Genomic DNA, 26,081 nt, shown 5'->3' on the forward strand with positions numbered 1-26,081 from the left:
CCTAAGGATTTATATAAAAATAAAAAAAAACTCTTTTTTCGTTGCAACTTAAACATGTGCACGATTAAATCATTATTTACATGTGAATATTTAAATTTTCACCAACTATTGAATCATGATACTCGTATAATAATTTAAATATAAATAATAATAAATTTATTTTTAAAAGTACCTATAAGTAACTAATATCTATTTATTTTTTAATTGCGTGGCGTCCAGTTGTCCCGACGCCAAATCGTCCTAGACCCATCACATTATGGTTTATGCACAAGAATAAATACACTGGAATATTATGAGTAATATTGACAACAATATTCATGTGTGCCTGTGCACAACATCCAATTGGACGTATTTCTGAAAACAAGATTTAACCAACAAGTTTAATATTATGAGAAAATTCAATATTTGAGAAGATTGATTTAAAAAAAATATATGTGATTAATTTAATATATACCTACATCTGAATTAAACAATCACACATCATGTGATCACACATTCAATCAATCATGACTCAAATAAGTATTGAATTTTCTCAGAATTTTACAAGTGTGGGTTGGATCTTGTTTGCAGAAATATGTTAAATTCATATAAACATAATTTATGATGAACTTGATAATGAGGATTGTTTTTTAGCCATTCGCTTAGGCAATATTGAGAGGATAACTTTACTAAAATGACAAGAAAGAGGGGAAATATCACAAGCACACATATCCACAATTCAAACAATATATTATTAATATATTTTAAATGTAAAAGTGTATTCATACCGGGACCACCAAAGTTTGAAAACACGTACTTACTAACTTTCTAAACATTTATTTACTTAATGTATACTAAAAGTATCTAACACATAATTTTTAATTTTTCCGTTTATCACCGCTCCTCGATTTAATCGCCCGCATACGTGGCACACACGGCGCACGACTTCAGGCCGCCCCTGTATTCATCTGACATTCCGGATAAACATAAAATCTTATGCAATGGTTCACAAGTCATTTTATGTTCTGGTTTTAGTACTAGACAGGTAAACAAGTTGGTTTAAAAACAATAGATGTAATTGTGCCGCATGTTGCAACATCTTAAATGAAATGCCTGGCCATTTAACGATTTATTACAACGATTGGGTACATATAACATGGATTTATTATTTAAAACAATGAACTAGGAAACGTTTAGTTTTTAACGAAATTGAGTTATAATAGTCAAATCACCATATTTCTACATAATGTGGAGGTATTGTAACACATTTTTACGAGGATTTATAGCTAGCCGTTAGTGATGATGAAAAATTAGAAAACAATGAAAGAATAACTGAGACAAACATAACAACTTTACTACCAAAATACACATTGATAGAAAAAAAACACCACATCATTTTCACTGGCAACAAGATAGTGTAGATTGCTAATTTCTAATTATTTATGGTATCTACTTATATTTATAACACAATTTTTAAAAACGTTATAAATATACTTAAATAAAAAAAACGCTAAAAAATAGTTGGACCGAACGGGATTTGAATAACATAATTCGTTGACCAGGCAAGTACACAATAATATATCCATCCGAACAGTAGTTAATAGCTGCATTGTCATTTTTCTAATATGTAACAATATGTATGTTTCAAGGGTGTTTCAAAATTATATATTTCCAATAAAAATAATAAAAACAAGCCCAAAATGTCGAGGGGTGAAGAGCAAAGAACACAATATAGCAATCCAATAATTTATTACAATAATTACCGCGAAAATGTGAAATATTGAATCTATAAATATTTAAAAAAAATATATATAAAAATGTTACTTATGTGTGTTTTAAATTCCATATTTTAATGCGAAACGTAATGCATTTAATTTCCACTACTAACTCAATGTAATGTTTCCACATTAATGACGCTTTCCTGTTAGATGTTGAGTTTTTTTTTTTTAAATCATAGGTAATATAGCACATTTAAAATTATTGGGTAGCATCATTGCATTAAAACAATATACAGTTTTATAATTGTCAATTATTAAAATTAAAATAAGATTGCTCAGTACTTACTTTTCGAATTAATTTATAATGTTCACAATAAAATACACAATGGCAGATAATTATGTAAAATGTCTATGGAAAACAAATGAATAACAACGAACCGTCAAAAATTCAAAAAAAGAATCTTGTGATAAGCCACCATTTAATTTAATAAAAAGCGATTAAAAAACAAACGAACAGTATTTTATCCGTCAGATTTTCAAAAAAAGAATCCTGGCGTAAACAATCGTTTGATCAGAGAGCAGCGTTCGTTTATTTACAACAGCTGAGAGCGATACTAGTTTGTGATTGTCGAAATAGGTTTCTGATGCTACGGAGTGACCAGTCCAGGTTCGAAAAGCTTCCGGCGCCCCCTTCCAACTTTCTCGCTGAGGCTGTGCATCGCCACTGTATTGCGCAATGCAACCAGAGTTATTTGCGCATATCACACCGTGAGACTAGATTGAACTGTATCCTAGGATAACTAGGATCAGATACCGCATAATATAATATATGCATTCAAAAATATATAATTCATAAAATAAATACGTTGGTAAGTAGGTACCTGCCCAAATGTACCTATTAATACTGTGTGAGAATCTAAAAATTAAAAAAAAAATCTAGTAGCTACCTACATAATATAGCAGTCTAATCAAATTTTTCAAATTAATTATAACATTTATTGTATTACTCCACCATTGATCCATTTTATAACTCAACCTTTACTTTAAACGTGCCATTTCCAATATAAAGTTGAATGGACCTCACTCACAATCAATAATATTATATATTTTTGGCCATGTCCGATCCTAAGAAAATCATATGAGGACAGAGTGAAGGTTTTTATGAACACATTTTTGTTTTTACGAAAAATGGATGTTAGCCACTCCAAACACACATTGCAAAATAATATGTGTATTTGCCAGACCCAGGATTCAAACCTGGGTCTATCATGGGCCATTGTAATAATAATATTATCTTTATACATCTTTATGTAAGAAATTACACTAATATGGCTAAATTTCAATAATTTCAGCGATATTCCTGTATTAATAAAAAATACTCATTCTTTTTTAATTATAATTCTTTTTTTTGATTCAGATTTATTTAATTCTATGTTATTGTAATATTATGTTAGGCTATAATATTATAATATGATGTACCTTCAATCTGTAGAAATACATACCTATACTTTTCCTTCTGTTATTTTTGAAGTAGAAAATAAACCAAAAAAAAAACTATCTTATTATATGTAAAAAATGCAATAAGTATAATGTAATTTCCAATTGTTTGATTATATTAAACTATTCAGGGGACCCTCACCGAACATCGGTTTGATATAGTCAACAACCCTGCTGTCATTTTAATTGCAGCGAACTTGCAATGTAATAGTCATGTAGAATCAGATTTTAATAGTAAATATGCAAGCAGAGTAAGAGAAGGTAGGTACCCACTAATGCTTGTTTCATTAGTTGTAACTAAACAGCTGATCCAGAGGTTGTCAAGTTAAGAACACATCTCACAACCATGCCTGAAGTTTCGGTTAGTAATTAATCAGACATACCATTTATTTACGTAATAATGTTTATATCGCCTGCAGAGTATTTCTACGCTATAAATATCGCATAAAAAGACTGTGATCGAGAAATCTGGTATCGATAAATAATCAGAAAACGCCAATCTCGAACCTTGAACAATTTATCTTCCGAAATATCGGGAAACTGTCACTAGGCTTAAGCTGCCGACCGCAACCGGAATTTAAAAATAACTCTGGGGTTTTTGGCAGGAAGATCTAAAAAGGCTCTCGACTTTCATTCACAATGGAATTTCTTAAATATCTCGGTAATTTTTTTTTGGCGGAATGAAGAGGTAATTTCGTAATAATGTCGATTTAGCGAGAAAACAAATATTCGAATCTCATAATATTATCTTATAGTGTTTTATTTGTTGAACTGATTTCATAATATACTAGCGCAAAACGCATGCGTTGAACGCACTAGTGAAATTAGGATTTAAGACTTAATTAGATTCATTCCATATTTTTTTTTCTGAATCGATGAAAGCATGTATTTTCCTAGAATGATTAGTACTAGTATAACTAGCTTTATATTTACAAATATAGCTGCTATACCTACATAATATTATAGGACTCCTTCGATCTCATTATTTCTTCGCTTGACCTGTAGCCTTGTAATATGCAAATATATAGAATACGAAGGATGATTGGGTCACCATGAAAATTGGATACATAGTTGCTCGCAAGTCCAACATTGTTTTTGTTTATTTATGGGCCGGCAAATCAAGGCTCGCGAGCGACTTGTGATTTTTTTTAATAAAGTGCGAAACGTTGATTGTGAAAATCTCTTTTCAAAACTTGTCATAATACCGCCGAGAAAACGTTTACCATTTCAGAACAGCTATTTTAACGGCCCACATGCTCAGCCTACGTCAAAATGGAGCTTTTATGCTATTTTCAAAGCATGATCCTGGACATTCCTTAAACGTTGTAGATAATCTATTTTCATAATTTTGAAGCCTTATTATCTTTTATATTTATTTCAAACATTTGATGACTGCATAAAGTATTTTTATTACATAAAATAGTATTCTTTTAAGCCTCTCGCTCTAATGTTTTAGAATATAGTCATATTTCAGTACGTCCATGTGAAGTGGTGTTAAGATTTTTTATATTTATTAATTTTTAAAAGCATATATAAAACCACTAGTAAAATTTATGTCGACATTATTATAGTGAAATATTTATAATAAAAATTTATATTGATAATCTATGTGATCCCAAATTTGACAAGAATTAGGCATTGTATTATTCAAAAAATGGGCAAGATTTGCACGTTTAAAGATAATTTTAAATATACTGATTATAAGCTATGTCTTTGACCATTCAAATATGATAAATATTCTACGAATAATGTTTGCTTTGTAATAATTATTGACCTAAGAATAAGGTAGTGTTTTTTTGAAATACGCCATTTCTTTTGGCATTCCCCAGTGGTAAAGCTACAACATACGGCCGTAGCCATAAATTGACAAACTATAATTGAAATAGGGAGTAAAATGATATTAACGCGCGTGTAACAGGTTACCGCATTGCATTCGAAGATAATCAACAACTATACTATCATCGTAATTCACAATTCAGTGTCATGGCCTAGGCATAATATTCAGCCTTATCTATGAAAGGGGGCAATTTAGTGGATGGTACTAGCGTTCTTAAAAAATGATTCTCAATTATATCTTGTGTATTAAAAGTTTTTCAACTCCTGGAATATGTAACAATATATACCTACAGCCAATGTTTAGGTTTAGTCTGTCATAACTACGAGAAGGCAATACGTATTACGTACATTCGCGTCCTGTCTACACTACTGTAGTAATAGTAAATAGGCAGTATTAAGTTAGTCAATGCTTACACCTCTCTATTCACCGGCGCCAGCTCAGAAATTGACTTTACCCGTCCTTTGTCAGGAAATCGATTTACATATTCCATAGATGTCAAAGAAACCCTTCTTATTGAACCTAAATATTATTTGAAAATTAAATTACCTGAAAAGTTACTACCCTTAATGATTAAATTATCTACAACCTAATAAAACCCCCCTTCCAACTCACCCCTATCACACCCGACCTAAATCGGGTAAGGTAAGTATTTATTATTGGTATCTTGATTCACATCATAAAAGCCAGTCGCATATGACTTTTAGTTCATTACGTCGTAATTAGGTGGCTAAACTGGGAAAGCACGTTGAACGGTTAAATAAAGAATGTTAAATTGTAAAGCCTGTGATTTATTCGTTGTTTATAAAAATTTACGTTTGCGACGATCAGGTCGGATAGCCTATAATTAGACCAGTCATTCGGTACACATTCTAGAAAAGTATACACGAGAATTTAGATAAACAATCGCATTCAATTACAAATAAAGTTAGCTACGTTGGTTTGATAGTTTTGCCAATCTTGCCTTTTTCTTGCCTGTCGCTGCTTAAGAATTAATAATGTTAAGACTCAGAGATCACTCAAGATTTAAGAATGTCAGATTATTGGACTAGTGGTCTAGTGTTTTAAGTGCTGGCCTTTTATCAGGGGGCTCCAGGTTCGATCCCTGTGAAGTCTCAATATATGTACGTGATTTTATCAAAGCTTGGATGTTTGTAATAATTGTTTCACTTCTATTACTAATTGCACTACTGTCATTGGACTTCATGGCCTATTGTAGTGTTTAAAAAGAATATGTAGGTATATATATTAAATGATAATAAAACATAAAAAAGAATATTTTATTACTGAAAAACATCAGAAACACACATAGGTATTATGGGAAAATCTTAAAAGGTAGAGCATTAGCTCGGAAAGTGAAAGTAGTTTTCCGATTTTTTCGGTATGTAATAATATCCTCCTAGGACGGATAAATACAATAACAATTAAATTTCTGATATAAATATCCACCGATGATTAGAATGAATATTTTTTTCTCCTAAAATTAGCGTGTGTTGATGTAGGTACCCACTTTTTTCAATGTCAATTTTGTCCACGAGACAGAGCGACAGTCCGGATAATTTCACGTATAGGTAAATCATTTTACAGTAGCACCATAGGCGATTCGCGCGCGTATTGAATTGCTTGGGACACTGCCCGTTTCAATGCTAGCAAACAATACCACTACAACTGCAAGCCGCATTTTCCGTACCTATGGTGCCACTGTAAAACGATTTACCTTTACCTACCGCAGTTGCGCTAAGGTTCATTCGAGCTCCGATTCTAACTCATACTCAATATGTTAAAAAAAATACAAAAATGTCATATCATTAAACTTTTATGACAGTTATAGTATGTCAAATAATGGATTTTTTTAAAACTTGTTGGGTACTGTTCGGTTAAAGCGGATACAGCGGAAAATGCATTTTTAAAATAGCCGATAAACTGGATTATTTGTTAGGTTAACCTAACCTAACCTAACTTAACCTAACCTAACCTAACCTAACCCAACCTAACCTAACCTAAACTAACCGAAACTAACAGATAATCCAGTTTATCGGCTATTTTCAAAATGCGTTTTCCGCTGTTTCCGCTTTAACCGAACAGTACCACTTGTTCTCCTATGGTGAGCTTCAACGGGTGAACTCTTACTTTTAAAGGTATGTATACTAAATCACGAGTTGACTGATTACAAGAAACCTGTTTTAACATCCGACGAAAGATGGATGTCTTTATAAAAGGTAATGTACCTGTCATGCAACTAATATATATATATATATATATATATATATATATATATCTATACCTTTGGTCTTTTACCAAGTAATTAGATAGTTGACGATCTATGTAACTGTAACTCATAATATTTAAAATGAAGGAACCTATTTACTCATTTGAGAGTACGTATTAGTACAAGTATTTTCAAAGTCAGGCATCTCCATAAAATTTTGCTTCGAGATATTTACTAAAACCGCCATTATAATTTAAAATATTGTGTAGGTTTAATTAAGTTAAGCTAAACAAAAAAAAATCAGTTAGTTGCACTTAAAAACCGCACACTTCTGTCCGACAAGAAGATCTAGGCAATAACCGGAAGTCGCTAGTGCGGTTAAAAGTACGAGGAGCTTCATAGTTCACAGTTTTAACACGTGGACAACTCGTCGCTAACCGGAAGGCGCTTGAATCGAAGTGAGGTTAAAAATGGGAGGAGCCTGTTAGTTCACAGCTTTAACACGTAGCCAAGAAGAACTTGTTGGACTAGTACTTGATGATCTATATCTACAAGGTAGTAGGTTCGCCACTACTGGTCTAGAGTTTTCAATCCCAGAATCACGCACACTATTAATTTCGAAATGCTGAGATTTAGGGATTAGTTTTTTTATTAAACGATGCATTTCTTTGAACTGATGTATTAACTAGGGGTTTCGATACCAAAATACCGGTTTTAAAAATCAGATAATACCAATATAATATTCGGTATTGGGAGTGGAAACAAAATGTATTAATTAATGTAGAAGATTTAAGATAACTGTATTTTTTGTCGTATTACGCGATGTCTAGTCTACTTTCATTGCCTTTTAATGTCTTTGGAGACCAGCAATGGCACGTGCTATAAGATATTAATGAAAGTAAAATAATTAAAAATATATAATACATAATGTATATATATATATATATACTTATATATATATATATATATTTATTGGTAGATACTTCTGTTTTTTCCACATTCAATAGGAAATTCCAAAATACCGGTATTACTATTTTCATTCGGTATTGCAATCTTTGCACCAAAATTCTTGCCGCCAAAGAGTGCGACACTTCGTACCCTTGTGGCACAGCCTCAAGAGTTCTGTCGCCGTGGCCGGCCCTCCCTCACCCTGCAGCGGTGCTACAAAAGCGACCTACGTAATGCAGGTCTGACATGGCGGGAGGCGCAAGAGTTGGCGATGGACCGAGGGAAGTGGCGCGAACTTGTGCTTGCCCTATGCCCTAATGCAGGGTCATGACAGGGTGGAAGAAGAATTGCAATCTTTAGTACTTCTTTGGCCATTTCCGCCCCTTAACTGGAGCATATGGACACCACCCGGCGCCTCCAAGAACTCCTGTCGCTCGCCAGTCTTCTTGCTTCATTCCAGGTCAAACCAGCATCCCGTAGCTTCACCGTATACACTCTGTAGATTGTATTTAGCGGCCTTCCAGGACGCCGGAATCCGGTCGGCTTGAAGAACAGGCAAGCCAGGTTGAAGTTCTCTTCTGGCATCTGCAGCACGTGACCGAGCCAGGTCCAACGTCGCCTCTTCACTTTCAGCGTGATGAGAGGCTGCTTGGTGCGTTCTCTTATCTCCTCGTTGCTCCTAAAGTCATACAACCGCACACCCAGTATTCGTCACAAACATCTGTTTTCGAAGCTCAGTATACGGTTGCTCTGAGCCTTCGTAAGATGCCATGATTCGCTACCGTAAAGCAGCACCGTCAGAATGCAAGCGTCGAATAGGCGGCGTTTGGTTTTGACCGAGTACAATCGTTAGTCCCAGACTTTCCGCATCGATTTTTACCAACTAGTGTAAAATAAAGACTCAATATTCTTTCTTTACGAAAACGCCGTTTAAAGTCCTTAAAAATTTCCTTTGGAACCCTCATACAGAGCCGAATTTAAGTTTAGGATCCCAAAAAAACTTAGGTAATAATTAAACACTTCATGTTTACAATACTCCTTATAAATGTTACATGTTGATTGTACGTATTACATTTCACCATATCACAGTTCACAATGAGCTGTCTTACCCGAAAGAGATGGCCGTATAGCATTGAAATCTAAAAATGACGCGATTGGTTAACGTTGTCATTATTATCACATATTTGATGGGTATCTACGACTTCAACGAGCACCTACTTGCTAACCTATTTTTGAATCATTCATAATTTTACATACGATACATACTATATGATTATAATCTCAAATTTACTCACCTGCCTATTTTCATCCGGCATTAACTTGTATTCCGGTGATTTTTATTTTGTATTTTTAAGTGTTATATTTAGACATTAATTTGATCTCAATGCTATACGGATATCGGTTTCTGACACAACAGCTCACGATGAACTTTGATAGGGCCAACTGCATATGCAGAATTTTCCGGAGACGCCTAACATATTATTGGGACGAACTAAAAATAAATTGGCGAATAAGTGCAAGATTGCTGACTTTTCCAACAAGGACAACTTCTACTTAGGTACATAGTAATGTTGATAGGTAATGTAAATATTTCTTCCGGTGGCTTGTTTATTTTTTTCAATTTATTGCAATTGTCTTTTCTTGAATGTTACCATCTACTTCTATCGAGAATTTAGAACCCCCAATTCCTTGACAGGGAACTAATTTGTTCACCTGCCTCCTATTTAAGTATAAGTAACCTCTTTGCTTTGCCTCTAGAGTTTTTCATTGATTTACAACGTTTTTCTTAGCTCGTATTCTTATTTGTCCGGTGGTTCTTTGTCCGGTACAAATCTTGCAATCGATTTTTAACTAACTTCCCGACTAGCTAGACATTAGAAACACTTAGAATATATCAGAACACAATGCCAATGCATTTTTAATACTTTATGATGATCCTAGCAACTTAATTATTAATATATACGTGCGTTACTATGAAAATCAATATGAAATGACATTTCATTATTCAGTATTTCTATCAAGTATAAATTTTTTTGATCGTTTATGCTAGTGAAGTCAAGTTTATATGATTCAACAGAAAATTTAAAAACGTTGTATATAAAAAGTTATTTTTATCTTGTAATTATTATTTTCATTTTATTTTTCAGGGTCTGGATCTCAATGCAATAATTGCCTTTTTAGCCATATTCCTGAGCCAATGAGCATAATAATAGATTAGTATGTTTAATTAGATTCTAATGGATTTAAGTTTTGTACTATTCCATTTGAGTCGTTTTCTACGACCTGGGTTTCGTCTTTCGGAATCTTCAGGCACTGTGTACACTCACCAAAGGCAAACGCACACTGACTATTAATTGATACACACTGACTAAGTATTACTGACTGAGTATTAATATTTAATTAAAAGTTATAATATACGAATCTATATATTATGCGGAAGAAATTATTATATTCTAATTATAATAATAAATTTAATTCATCTTTAGATAAGAAAAATATGTTAAAAATAAATATCAGATGTTATCTACCTACTAAATATTTTATTATTCAGTTTATTCTTTCTGATATAATAAACTATAAGACAGTATCAATTATGAAGCTCGACAAAGAGTCAATCGTTAGAAAAATCTAGTTATATATAATAGTATTCAAGATGAAAACATTCAAAAAGTAGACCTCGATGTTGGTGTCGAAATAGTGCTGTGGAAGTAGGCATTTGGAAATGAAACGCATATAACCGGGAGGAATTGAATCAGCTTGGAGAGTCTTTCATTCAGCAGCAATGTGATCATTTAGATTTTAGTTAAACATTAATAGTTTAGTTTTACTTAGAAGCTTGGCGAACAAAAAAATCCTTCTTAATTCTATATATAATGATTATATATATATATAAGGAAATCTCAAATGAACCTTGCAATCACAGAACAGATAATAAATAGAATACTGATAGGCTATATCCAATACGCCGCATCTTGATGCAGGGTTTAGAATGTGTGAGTGTCCTACGAAAATGAAGAACGCATTATGCACGTGCAATAGTGTGTGTAATACACCAACATTAAATGAGCGTAAATGCATAAACCGAGAGCAGTTTTTAGTATTCGACGTAAAACGTATTCTTAACACGTGTGTAAGTTTAACCCGGATTCTTCCTTACTCGAGTCGGTTACCTGCTTCGCCTTACCCGTTATGTATTTCAGTTCCCATTATTTCTGAGTTCCTTGCTTGCAATGTTTGCATATAAAAAACTCGTCAAACTAAGTATGCAGATACAACTTTATTGTTTCAACCACATCTTATGCAACTCGGTCAGTTATTTACAGGTCATATTAATAAATCAAATGTTTTATAGGCGTGAAAGTTGGCAGCTCTAATTAAGGTAATGTTCAACAGTAGCTTACTACATTATACTCTGTAAGTCGCTGTAGGTAACATACACAATATAATGTAGGTGCGTAGGCCCAATTGCACGATTCATCCGGCTCGCATTTTAGCCCCGGTCATACGTGTAGCTGAGTATACAATATAATATAGAGGACTCAGTTTATTTTGTGATTTGTCTACCAGCGCATCTATTATATATGTTACGCCGATTGTGCGAAATTGACTATTACATGAAATGGGCAAAATTTTGCCTAAATCATGAAAAATGCAAGCCCGTTGCCTTATTCATGAATTAGGCAAAATATCTGCCAAGTTGCATGAATTCGGCAGTAATTTTTCTGCCTAGTTCATGCATTAGACAAATTAGATAGTAGCGCTACGGTGGTGTTTTTTGAAACTAAACCAAATGTGTTAAATGCTCATGCATTGTTCAAAATAGATGGTCGCGCTCTGGTGGTGTTTTTGCAACTAATCAAACTAATTAAATGTGTCAAATGCCATTGGTCAAATGTCATTGATTATATAAAAATATACCAATCAAATACTACAATGACGTTAATATCCATTTACTATGCCCAAAAAAAATCTAGAACTATAATACGATAACGTAAGAATTTTATTAAAATGTATTTTCACGATTTGATTCGTTCTTGGGTATCAATCGTGCAATAGTCGATTGTTTGTTTGTGATAGTATGATTTGATAGTTTGTTGACACTCTTGTTAGCTAACCTCAAAATGGACATTCAGTTGAATTCAGAATTACAAAACCTAACCTAACCTAATAATAATAATATTATATTATGTCCAATTATAACTAATAAAACTATCCGTATTAAATTTACTTTTTCTACTGTCATGAATTTCATACCCTGGCGAATTCACGCACTCGGCAGATAATTTACTTAATTCATGAATAAGGCAACGGGCTTGACTATTACATGAATTAGGCAAAATTTTTCTCATTTTATGTAATAGTCAATATTGCACATTCGGCGTAAGATATACACATATGACTGTTATCGGCTGCTACAGGCGGCTATCGTATATATGGAAACTTTGCTGGTTGCAATAACTTTTTATTATTATATTTTAAATTTCTGTAATCAATATGTAACTTTTTGTTTTCCTTAATAAATAAAATAAAATAAAATATTTTTGTATTGGGGTAATATAATTGTTATTGGTTTATTTGTATTTTTATTCATTATATGTCTTTTTATGTATCTAACTTCTTCAAACACAATCGTAATAGTTAATTCAGAAACAGAAAATAACTGCGTATTGATAGTTTTGCTTTTTAACCATACAATTTTATTATCACCCTTTGACAATATTATGTCTCAACATTTAATTCAGTAGTGTTTTCGTTACGTAGGCGCAGTCCGCAAATAAAACGACAACGTCATTAATTTGATTTTACCTATACATCGTAAACAGTTGCGTTTTACGCGTGCGCAGACCATGTGCGTTGAACGCAATAGCAAAATTAAGTTACTGTTTACAATAAATGAAATATTAATAAATACTTATATCTTCTTCAGCCATAATAACCGCTCCGCCCATTAGCTGGAGCATATCGACAACACGCGGCACCTCCAAGAATCCCTGTCGCTAGCCAGTCTTCTTACTTCGTTCCAGGTCAAACCAGTATCCCGTAGATCCGCCATATACACTCTATTTATATATATATATATATATATATATTATTTAGCGGCCTTCCAGGACGCCGGAAGCCGGAAACCAGGTTGAAGTTCTCTCCTGGCATCCGCAGCACGTGGCCGAACCAGGTCCATCGTCGCCTCTTCATTCTCAGCGTGATGAAAGGCTGCTTGGTGCGTTCTCTTATCTCCCCTTTACTCCAACTAAATATGTAATAACCGATATATCTAACTATCTTTAATAAAACAAAATGTGTAGAAATCATTATATACGCACCTACATAATAATTAAACTATTGCGAACGAATTTGTTAGAAAATTATAATGCCAACAGTGTGCACCCACTACGTTAATACAGTCTTACACATTATAATTTAATTTAAAAGCATTACCTACTTACCCAATAATTTCACCGTGCACGCGCATTTCTTACCGTATTACACCATATTATGACTCTAGGAGTTGACTGCAGTTTCTAGACTAGACAATGGAGGTGAGTTGGAAATACTGTCACCAGTTTGTGTACTCAAGTTTCGGATGAAACTACCCATACTCAGTATGTGTGGCCCAATAAACTTATTTCAAAAAACTTGTGATGATATCATCGCGAGTCGCTGTTCTGTGCACTCGCCAGTTGGTAGACTTTCAACACTATTGACATTAAATGCGCGCGAATAGGTATATTTTAATTTATTAGTCTATTGCGTTCAAATGTATAAATAATAGGTCATAAGTTTTGTGTCGCAGCACAGTGGTGAGATGACGCACAGGCTTAGGCTTGCTATATGACCGCTCAAAACATGTTTACAATTTTTTTAAAAAATCACTGTTATTCATTTTTGTTAACAAGAATATTGTAACCTAACAGAAAAACAACTCATAAATTTTAAATATGTTTAAAATTTTATAATAAATGGGACTTTTCTACAAGCGGAGCTCAGCAAATTTTTAGCAACTCTATTGAAGCGGATACACAGTCTGAGTTCCCTGAGCCGACACGTATTTCAAATACTAATATGGAGTTGGTTTTAGTTTCAGTTGAGTATGAAACTTTTGTCGCATACGCACGCCAAACGCTCTATATAGTATTCCAAATACTAGTAAGTATTTTGGAACAAGTTTATATACTAAGTATTTTTTTATACTGGTAGTAAGTATACTTAATCTTCAAAATCGGCCAGTTTTCCCATTTCTACTAGACAACAATAAATAAAATTCAAACATATTACTATAGCTGGTTTATGTAGTAAGTATTTTACTAGTTTACACCAGAGTATAATATTATGATATCATCAGAAGTAATACTGTATTTTACCACATTTTTATTAGCTCGTATTCTTGTTTGTCCGGTACAGATTTTTTCTTGCGTGTCCAGTATAAATTTTTTCTTGTTTGTCCAAGATTTGTATTGGACGATTGAAGATTTTTAACTAACTTCCCGACTAGCTAGACATTTGAAACTTTTAGAATATATCAGAACACGACGATAATGCATTCTTTTAATACTTTTAGCCATTTTTAAGCAGAATTAAATTCATTTTCAGTTAATTCTGTTTTGTATGGAAAGTTATTATTGTTGGATGCTAAGGGGGTCCTAGCAAATAAATTATTAATATATACGTACGTTACTATGGAAATCAATATGAAATGTCAAAATGTCATTTAGTATTCTCTATTTATTCAGTGTTTCTATCAATTACAATAAAAAGTTTTTATTAATACATAGAATTGTCAAGTTTATATGATTCAACAGAAAATTTAAAAACGTGGTGTATAAAAAGTTCTTTTTATCTTGTAATTTTTGTGAATAACTTCAGAATATAATTGAATTTATAATATAGACACCCCAAAATATTGGATTTAATAGTGAGAATATTCGTAAAGTTAACTAATTTTTTTCTTGATAGTGTAGTGTTGTTCCATTACAGCGAATCACATTTGACTTGAAACGACATTTTGTCTATGGTCCTCATGTAAAATTTGATTAAATTGGATCGTCAAATGTAATATGATCCATTAGAAATTATTTGCGACATCGTTTCATGTATTTAATGACAATTAAGGTGGCACAATAGCGTTGTTGGAGATCAAAATACAACGCTTATGCGAAACGCGTTGTAATTTATTGCGTAAAATGTAGTGCAATGCGATTGCGAATGTATTATCACAGGGCGACCAAACGTTCAATTACAAAGCCGAAGCTGGATTAAATATTTATAATTAATATTCGGTATATATAATAGTATACAAACAAAGGTTTAAAAATAAAACAAATTGTATAAATGTGTTAATATAAAAACTTAACAATGTTTTACAACTTTATATTACAATTTAAATTTTGTACAGTTTTAGATCACAGTTTATTTTGATTATTTTTCATTTATAAATATGAAGTAAGAAATAAGACAATAAATTACAGAATGAGACATGCATCGTCACAAAAAAATCTTTTAAATTTTGTTTTAGAAGTCATATCGAAATTTCGTTGATACAGTCGAAATATAGTCCAATTTTTTAAAGTATTATTGCAATATTTGAGCAAATTATCGATGTATGTCTGTAGTCCACCTATAAGTCAGTCGTCATAGACCAAGAATTTGATACAACATGTTATGGCCACAAAACCCAATAAATACAAACCTCTCAGTGTCCTAAAATAATATGATCAATATTGGATGTGCGTTTCGTTTACTTGACAAACTTTAATGCATAATATTATACATGTATAGGTAGTAGGTACGTATTTAAAATAACATAATCTTTAACACGTCATACCATATTTCTCCACACTTGTGATTCAGTCTCACCCAGAAGAGGTGGTACAGATTTTATAATTAGTATTAGCTTTGCTTGTCTATCTGCAGGTTAACACAAGTGTATTTCTTCACTTCTCAGATGTACGTCATCTATTTGTCTCACCATCTGGTTATATGACGTCCAGTCGGTGGCGCGGAACCATCATGATCTCATTCCCAATTCGTAACCACTGAAAAACGGACACAATGGAAAATATTTAACCAAAATTGAATGTACCTATATTCTAGTACCAGTTCATAGGAATCAGAAAAAAAGAATCAATTAAGAATATTATGTGAAAACGTAAATAATAGTCGGGTAATGGTCACCCTAGTAATTTCGTGTTACCCAACAAACGCGTGGCATAATTGAATTTCTGGTGAGGCGCCAATCTTGACCTTATTACGTGCACCACACGGTTGTTTTTCTTGGAACATTAATTTATTTTAATTATGTAATTGTATTGTTTTTTGATCATGTGACCTTGACTCGTCAGCTGATCACGATGATCCAAGTTCCTGCATAACCAGTATGAACTATAATAATAGTTATTGACTTTTAAAAATTCTAATCGTGAATATTTTAACAAAATAAAATCATTCATTAGGTACCTAATCGATGATTATCGACTGGGCTAACCTTCTATCTACAGAAATCTAGAAACTGCCAGAATATTTGGGATCGACCACCAGTGGAAAAGGTGAAGCAGAAATCATTAGACGCATAAAGATCGTGAAAGATGCGATGACACTTCTTACCACTATATTAAAGGATTGATGGACTTCAATTGGTTGTTAATATATAGCAAAAGTTGCGTTGCCGGGCTTTTTGATTCCTTGAATTTGGTACTTCCTCACGAAGTGACTGCCCTCCTATGCTATATGAAAAACCATCAATGGAAATACACCTCATTTTGTGGCTTAAGAAAATCTATTATTGATACACGTTCAACTCCACTGAACAGTTCCGGATAGCCGTCAATAGAGTGAAAATCGCCCTGATGGTGGATGATCTTAGTGAATGGTACAATAAAACAAAAGATTTTTTATTCATTATTGACTATGCTGCTATGCGCAATGTTTAGGAATATTCTATTTTACAACGTTTTTCTTAGCTCGTATTCTTATTTGTCCGGTGGTTCTTTGTCCGGTACAAATCTTAAAATCGATTTTTAACTAACTTCTGGACTAGCTAGACATTTGAAACTTTTAGAATATATCAGAACAAGACGACAATGCATTCTTTTAATGCTTTTAGCCAGGGCTTTTTTTGTAATGTAACGCGGTGGAACGACGTTCCGGCACCTTTTTTCACGGTATTTTTAATGTTTCAAAAGCAATTAAATGAAACATTGTTCGCGATTACATAGTACAAGTTAATTTTCCTGAATCATCTCATGAAAAGACATGAAAAACTATCGCGTTTGATATATGCATTGAATTCTATTACCATTTCTTCAAGCGAATGTGAACGCGAATTTTCGCAAATGAATTTAGTTATTACCCTAATATGAGCTTCGTTGAAGGACCAAAACAGTTCCGGCACTTTTGGTCATCAAACTCGTCGGATCACATTTGACACGTCTTTTCGATCATTCAAAATACATTGATCGGTGGTGACTCAGTGGAAGAAGACATTTGGCCATAGATTCTAACTATAAGAAAAGGAATCGAGACGATTTGTCAGATGAAAATTGGACTGAACTTTGGAAATCACCATGGCCCCCACAAGGTTGACAGGGTTTTAGCCTGGGGGATCGACCAGATAATTGAAATAACGCACATCACAAGTTTGCTCCAATCGCAAAAATAAATCGCCTGTGGTGCTAATTTCCTTCGGGCGTATTAACATTTTAATATATTATGTGGTTGTGTAATTGCATTTTTTGATTAATGTTTGTTGATACACTGAATACCTTTAATTTTACCTCGAACACCATTTGAAAAACACTACATACTACAGAGTATAGAGCATCACACTGCCTTTAACCTTAGTGATAGGTAGGGGGCCCGCTTAACGATGTGGGTACCATGGAAATCACTAATTATACTTTTATTCAAATATATGACGTTTTTACAATAGGTAAATTGTTTGGCAAGAAGTGAGTTCCGGCACCTTTTTTTTCAAAAAAAGCCCTGCTTTTAGCCATTTTTAAGCAGAATTGAATTCATATTCAGTTAATTCTGTTTTGTATGGAAAGTTATTATTGTTGGTTGCTAAGGGGGTCCTAGCAACTAAATTATTAATATATACGTGCGTTACTATGGAAATAAATATTAAGTGTCAAAATGACATTTCAGTATATTCAGTAATTCTATCAAGTACAAATTTTTTTGATCGTTTAAGCTAATCAAGTTAAGTTTATATGATTCATCAGAAAATTTAAAAACGTTGTATATTTATTTTTATCTTGTAATTATTTTATTATATTATAACATTTATAACATACTTTTGAAAAACCTTTAAAACCATTCACGTTAGAAAAAATTTTGACCGAGTGAAGACTCCAACTTACAAAATGAAAGACTGAGAAATAGAAAAAGGAAATTATTACTTTCAGTTACCTGCTATAGTATCATATAAAATAGAGGGTACGTTTTCATGGTCAGTTACTTGATAATGTAATACCTTACCAAACATTTTTTATATTAACATGTTGTCGTACTCTATCCTTAAGTTTCCGGATTGCCGGATGCGATAAGACAGCGCGGATATCCGGTTTAGATATAAAACTATATTTAATAAGAAAAAATCTACCCTTTGAATTTATTAATATTTTCGTCGTTGATTACTTAGCTTTATTTGCGTAAGATAAAATACGTTGTTCTGTATCAGTAAATCTATTCACAATCAGAGCTGTTACAACTCACAATGTTAACAGGTACTTATGGTTCCAGATTCGGTTCATTTTAATTAAAATTACGGGACCGGGTTCCGTGATTCATTTCCGGTTTTAAAAAAAATAGTAGACTACACACCTAGTAGTAGTTAGGTATATTATATATTTTTTAATTGGCTCTACAATTCTATGTGGATCTGGGCCGACTCACAAAAAGGTTTCTTAACAGATTTTTGTTTTACGAGAAATATATGTTAGTCACTTGCTAAACATGGCGCATCACACAATGAAAAATAACATGTGAGTTTTTGAGAGACCCGAGATTCAATCCTGGGGGCTGGGACCTACATTATAAGCCTAACGCGTAGCCGCTCGGCTATTATAGTCCGTATTATGTATGTGACACCGACATTAATAAAAAACTTATGCTAAATATTATGTTGGAATATAATATAATGTATCAATTAATATTTTTTGAATTAATTAAGTACCAAAAATACTGAATAAATATCTATATCTTCTTCTTGGTCGTGCACTCATGGCTGAGGATCGTGACCACATTTAAATTTCGCCATCCTTTGAGCGACCAAGACTTTCCATCCTTCTCGATCTTCCGCTTCTCTCAGGGCAGAATGGATGGTGCCCCCAGTCAGCTCTTTCACTTAGTCGCTCCAACGCGCAAACGCTCTTCCTCTGCTTCGCGTTCCCTGGAGGCTACCCAAAACTACCAGTCTCTCCAGGTTGTCCGGTCCGCGCCTGACAATATGTCCAAAAAACTGCAGAATTCTTCTCAGATATATCGTAAGAAATATCTATATGGCAAAATTAAAAATCAAAAAGCAACGAAACCTCCATAACCCCGACATTTTAGTTCTAGTTCTGGGTTCTCAAGATTTAGGATATAGGGTTCCAGTTTCAGTTCCGATTTCATTTCCAGCTCTGCTCCAAGCCAAAGTAAACAAAGAATAAAAGTAAATTGTGACTTTTCTGAATAGGTAATGATTTCTCTTTCAACACTAGAATCTTACACCGTATGGAATAGTTACGTAAAAAAACTAGGATCGTACTGACAACTTGTGCGCTTTTACCATTAAATTATAATAACATAATATTCGCCCCAAAGAAGGAATATGGCCCATACAGTGTACCTATAATTTGGTAGCCAACCATATTCTCACGTCACGTATTCCGGGCGTTATTTCTTTGTGAGGTCACGATATGAGGCATGGTCTAAAAAGATCGTGGCTAGGCGATGCGCGGATTGTGCAAATGACGCGTGCCGAACGAAATATAATTTGTCATATAAATCCAACATGCGTCCATTTAATGTTCTATTAATTGTTCTATCAGTGACAATAATAATATATTTATAGACATGTTTTCTTTTTCAAGTAAATGGGTAACGTTTTTAGTCATCTTTACACGATTTAAGAATTAATACCCCGTCGCCATCAAGAAACAAATTGATTCAATTTTCAATTTATTTATTTCAATTTTCAATTTATTTATTTATTTTACATATTGTGGACATTACAAATTATAAGTTTAAGACGTTCACAACATGACATGATGTGTTCACAGCTCGACGTTCGCTCTCCGATTGCCAGCGAGTACAAAATTTCGTCGCACTTATAGTTGAAAATTATTTTCCGTTTTACTGAAGTACCGTCTTAATCCTCTATATTTCACTGATGTACCTAATTGATACTCTCGTTAGCGATATGTAGTATTGGCAATAAAAAATCATTTAAAAAAATATTTTTTAGTTTTTAGTTGCCTACATAACTTCAATTAAATATACTAACTGTCCACATTCTTATGATGATAAGAATAATTGTCTTTCTCCGTTAAGAATCAAAACTATAAGTATACTTTAATAACAGGTAAAGGAGGTTTGGGTATAATATTCAATACAATTTATTTGCAACGTAGGTAGCAGAGGGCTCGTGAATGTACAGCCGTTTTCAATATACGTACACCTATAAATATTACAATATTGTATACCTAGTCTGTTTTTCTATTCTATCATTTAAGCTTATTTTGACTTCACCATATTGTGTTATTCCTTTTCCGTTTGGTGTCGTTACATATGCTATTCTCAACAGATAATATAATAAAGTGTATTGTAACTATTAATACTTATCGTAAAATTGATTTGATCAGATGCCAGACCAGACATTATATTTTTCTGAAAGAACCTGAGGTCATAGTTTTCTCAAACGAAAACCATCATCCCCATTAATACTGTCGCGGTTCCAATATTATTTATTTCATTTTCTAACCTTAACAAGTACTTATATTATATTTTCTTTCGGCCCAGTATATTTCTCTATATATTTCGTAACTCCGTCAAAATGTCCAGGCTGTGTGTGGAAAGATTTTTGATTCTGACATATACGAACTTGAAAAAATTAAACAGTAAAATATTTTAAATATAGAACATTCGAAAGAAATGAAATTAATCTACCAGATTACGAATAATTAATTACAACTAGGGTTGTCATATGTAAAAAACTTGAACAAAACAAAAGCTTATAATATTTAATATCTAAATCTGTCTTCGGTATCAGAAGATTTTATTTTTAATATTATTTGACCATATTCGATCCAAATAAGATCATATGGGCCTCCACAGGGTGGAGGTTTGTATTAACAGATTTTATTTTTACGAGAAATCGATGTCAGCCACTTGCTCAACCTATTAGGTCCATACTCTGGCTCATACACAAATTGAAATACAACATTGTGTACTTACCAGACCCAGGATTCGAACTTGGGACCCACGACGCTATAGGCCAACGCTTAAGCCGCGCGGCCATCGTGGGTGAGATAAGACCTAAAAAGGCACAACATATTTTTTCTATAGTTTTATTAAAACTAAGTATTTTTTTCTATATTTTATTTTCTTCGTATTTTAACACAAATCAAATGGTTAATTAGACTTTTAGTGGACGTTTCTTTAATGATATTAAATGTTATTCTCAAAATAGATCATTATATTATTTATTAGATACTGATCATGAAAGTAGTTCAAAAAAGAGTCAATGACAGTGCATTCAAGTCAATAATCATCATCAAACAATGGAAGAAGTTGCCAACGAAGCATCAGATCGGCGCCCGCTGGAGCCATTTCAAGGAAGACTTGAAGATAAGTGCAAGGAAAGCAGTCAAATTCTATTGTGAGAACTCTTCCATCAACTGTTACCAATACTTGGTGGACAATACTTTGAAGTCTTGGGAAAGGTTTGATACCTCATACTTGTACATATGTAGGTGTATTAATTACTAAATAACATTTTCTTTACTTCAATCACCGAGGGCTGGCGTGAACGTCGACACTCAAAACAGTCAAAACACTAATACCGGAATCCATGATAATTGATCAAATGAGTAGAGCAACAGTTAAATCTTTTAGCTTATCTCCATCACTTACAAATTGAGTTGTGCACATATATATATATATATACAATACCGTGGTTTTAGGTATCTACTTACATTATAAGTTGTATTATATTAATTAGTCATCCAGTGGTATCCAAGAGGTACAAAACGTCCGCATGGTAGACCTAGATGCATCAGCTTGGAGAGGCCTTCATCCAGCAGTGGATAGATTCAAGCTGCTGATGAATACAATGTATTGAGCTAATTTGACCATTGTTTAAATTAAAAATAATTCATTTATTTGATCTAATTTGAACATTTCAAAGAGTGGCTGTTGTACATTTCAAAAATTGAGACACATCCTTTTTTCTTCTTACCTTCTCAAACGCTAGTGGGATATTCTTTCAGAGTAATATGGGTGATGATCCATCTATCGGCCATGGCTTCCGCAGCATTCGTCCTCACGATCGCAGGCATGGCAGCCTCGCAGAATTTAGCAGCGACATCCAGAGTGCCTGCCGGAGCCAGTATCTCAGACATTCCGCATCCAGCCGTTGCTATTTGCCCATACAATAAATTGAGTCGCAGCAAAGTTGAAATATTAGCAAAAGATCTGTAAGTAAACATATTATTTAGAAGCTGGGATAATTTATCAAAATGATAGCACTTTAAACTAATATTTTATAAAATGTATTAACTAGCAATTGTGTAGTATTATATTATAGTTAAGCCAACTAAAAATGAGATATTGAGAAAAACAGGCTCGTCGACAATATGAAAATTGTGCAGGAGAGCAAAAAGAAGGATGAAATCGTTATTGGTTGGAAAATAGGTTTAATATTAAGTATAAGAATAATTTTTATATTGATTTCTCATTTAATTTGAAATATAATAAAGTCTAATAAATATAATAAAGTCATGTTTAACTGCTTTGCGGACCAAAAAGAAATCCTCATCAATGGCACTCAGCTCGAACAAGTGAAAAAGTACATCTATCTGGGACAACAAGTGTCTATAGATGGATGTATATTTGATGAAATCGTTCGCAGTTCGCAGAGCTAGGCTGCATTGCTTTTGGCCGCCTGAATAATGTCTTCTAAAGTGACCTTCCACTGTGCCTACAGCGCAAAGTGTTCAACTAGTGTGTGCTTCCCGTAATAACATATGCGTGTGAAACATGGACCCTACGTAAAAGAGATATCCAGAAACTTAGAGCAGCACAACGCTGTATGGAGAGGTGCATGCTGGGCATAACGCGAAAGGACAAAAAGAGGAATGAATGGATAAGGAAACAGACAAGGGTTTGCGATGTGATAGAGTTCATTAAATTCCTCAAATGGAGATGGGCTGGACACATTGCTAGAAGAAAAGACAATCGTTGGACGAATTTAGTCATCCAGTGGTATCCAAGAGGTACAAAACGTCCGCAAGGTAGAGCTAGAGGCCGTTGGATCGATGGAATGATAAAGTTCTGCGGAAGTACGTGGCAACGCACCGCACAGGACCGAGAGAAGTGGAAGCAGCTTGAAGAGGCCTTATGGAGGATAGATTCAGGCTGATGATGATAATAAAAGTGAAAAAAGTAATAAAAACATATCCTACGTTTTTGTGCTGTTTTACACACAATGAGCTGACTTCTTCTTCTCCCTTCATTTATGAAGCAATGGAATTTTAGTAGTTTTAATGATACCATTCGTTAGTACTTTTCTGCTGTACAAATTGGCATTTAAATCTCAAAATGATAAAAATGCGATGAGCCTGTTTTTTCCGTGTACTCTTCATGTTATGTTTGTGTGTGTTTGCAGTTTTGGGCACGAAATATAGGTACGTAGTAGAATCGATACGGTTCCGCGAAAATTCGCAAACGCATGCAAAAAATACCTACACTTGAAGCATTCTATTCCCAGCCATTTTTAAACAATAAAGCTGTTTGAAAGTTTCTCTTGGTTGATATGACAGTTATTATTAAAATAACTATGCTTTTAATTGAGAAGGGGTGTTTTGTAGTACCTACAAGGTATGAAGAGAAAAAAATTGAAACTCAGCTGCCAGTAATGAATCGCCACCTACTATGCATTATTATTTTTGTTTTTAACATTATAAATTTATAAAAATAATACGGGGAGATTTGAGTCATCTCACCCAAATATTTTAGCCTGCGGTACTAACTCTATTGATGGAGACGAAATAGGCGGAGCTTTCAGTATTGGTCATCAGTTTGCCTCCATATTTTAATGTTTCCTTCAGTGGTTTCCATACTTTATGTTACTAACCCCTTATTTCATAAAATAATACAATTTTTATATAGTAAAAAATGTATTACATAATAAAACAAAGTTAAAAAACGCAATAAAAGAATAATAACAAGGTTTTAGGTACTATATATACATATATATATATGTTACATCGAATGTGCGAAATTAACTATTACATGAAATGGGCAAAATTTTGGCTAATTCATGTAATAGTCAAGCCTGTTGCCTTGTTCATGAATTAGGTAAATTTTCTGCAGAGTACATGAATTCGCCAGGGTATGGAATTCTTGAACTGTCAACATGACAGAAGAAAAAGTAAATTTAATACGGATGGTTTTATTAGTTATAATTGGACATAATATAATATTATTGTTATTAGGTTAGGTTAGGTTAGGTTAGGTTGTCCATTTTGAGGTTAGCTATCAAGTGTCAACAAATTATCACAAACATTCAATCGACCATTGCACGTTTGATACCCAAGCAGGAATCAAATCGCGAAAATACTTTTCAATAAAATTCTTCCGTTATCATATTATAGTTCTAGATTTTTTTTGCGCATAGTAAATGGATACCTAATATGAACGTCATTGTAGTTATTGATTGGTATATTTTTATATTATAATCAATGACATTATTTGACACATTTGTTTGGTTTGATTAGTTGCAAAAAATACCACCGGAGCGCGATCATCTATTTTGACCATAGATAATATTATAATGTACATTTTGACCAATCCATGAGCATTTGATACATTTAGTTTAGTTGCACCACCGTAGCGCTACTATCTAATTTGTCTAATACATGAACTAGGCTGAAAAGTTTATTAGCAAAATGTTTAAAGTGCTACCTACTCGTAGCTCTTTTCCACTGCTAACCGGGCTCGATATTTATTTCATTGCAGCTAATGCAGAAAATCCCGTTTCGAATTATTAACAATAATGATTTGACGATTTTACAAAGTATTATATTATTTAATATTATTGAACTAACATTGAACCAGGGAACTTTTGAACTTTCGCCCCGAAATTTTTGTTTCAATGAAGTATCGCATCTTAATTCCATAAATGTTTCCTTTTCACTAGTAGTCAATCCAAATTCACCATCTTGTTAATCGTCAAATAGATTCTGTACCCACGCAAAATTCATAAAATCAAGATCTTCGAAATAATGTGAAAGGTGCAATAGCAAACCATTTCTGTTCAAATTTTCGAGTTTTCTTTTGCACTAGTCCGCGCTTCACAGTTTGGAAATCGCTGGTCTACTGCCTCAACATTTATTTTTAAATTTAAGGATCATCCATTATATTATATACTGGCCAGATAAAGGATCCCAGAAACAAATCTTAGAAAATATCTCAAGGGTTCCGTCGAACAAAATAGGTTAACAGTCACTAGTGTATATAGTACTTACTCGTATCTACATTTAGTCCTGGCGAAGTCATTTCAGTAGGTCACATTCATCGTTATAATATGTGCAGCGCACCAAATTATATCTAATGCAATAAATTACAGTAAAACGTAATATAATATTATGTCGATGATATCAGCTGTTGCAGCACGGTAAAATTTAATTATTAACGC

Source organism: Rhyacophila brunnea, unplaced genomic scaffold (genome assembly GCF_057557595.1).
Source record: "Rhyacophila brunnea isolate RB1 unplaced genomic scaffold, BYU_Rbru_1.0 scaffold_17, whole genome shotgun sequence".
Lineage (NCBI taxonomy): Eukaryota > Metazoa > Arthropoda > Insecta > Trichoptera > Rhyacophilidae > Rhyacophila > Rhyacophila brunnea.